The sequence below is a fragment of the Cyprinodon variegatus genome, unplaced genomic scaffold, assembly GCF_000732505.1.
Source record: "Cyprinodon variegatus isolate N-32 unplaced genomic scaffold, C_variegatus-1.0 Scaffold986, whole genome shotgun sequence".
Classification (NCBI taxonomy): domain Eukaryota; kingdom Metazoa; phylum Chordata; class Actinopteri; order Cyprinodontiformes; family Cyprinodontidae; genus Cyprinodon; species Cyprinodon variegatus.
In genome coordinates this window covers 252,978-253,703 of record NW_015151439.1, presented here as the reverse complement: position 1 = coordinate 253,703, position 726 = coordinate 252,978, and positions in this window count along the sequence as shown.

Sequence of the window (726 nt, the reverse complement as noted above, 5' to 3'; positions counted from 1 at the left end):
CTTTTAACATTTTAAAGCTGTGCTTGATAGACTGTAGTCTAAATTTAAGATGGTGCTTCGAGGTGAGTCGGTACTTTTAAAGCATGGGAAAACAGAGCTTAAATCAATCATTAACAAAAAGAAGTGATCTACACCTCTGTTGGGAACGCCCTAGAGATAAAACAAAAAGCAGTCTCTAGGGAAGTACGAGATGATCAGGAAGGCTAAACGAAAATATAAGGGCAACTGAGCCTGTCTGCCACTTCATGCATGAAGCTTTTGCAGAACTGGAGAGCTCACTTCATTGACAGACTGCTGCACCCTAAATGCACCAGGGAGCGTTATCACAGATCCTTCCTCCAAGCAGCTGTAAGACTCTATAATCATCACTGTTCCCAACAACCTCAATAAGTTGTTACATTCAGGCTGATTTTGCACAGTTTCTTTCTCAGTCACTTATATCAAATGCTGCTGTCATTTTTTTGCACATCTCTGGTGTTAGTGCTATTTTTCACATTTCCATTACTGTAAAAATGTCCATAGCTGTTATTGTTTGTTTTTTTTAATTCTCCAGATACAGAGTATTTAAATCTTAAAAACACGGTACAGCACAATACTCTATTTGTTTTAATTTCCTATCTGATATTTTTAAGCACTTTTTTAAGGTGTACATTGTGTGACAACTTCTATTATTACCACAATTCCCCTACTGTGGGACACTAAAGGGATTATCTATTTTCTATTAAA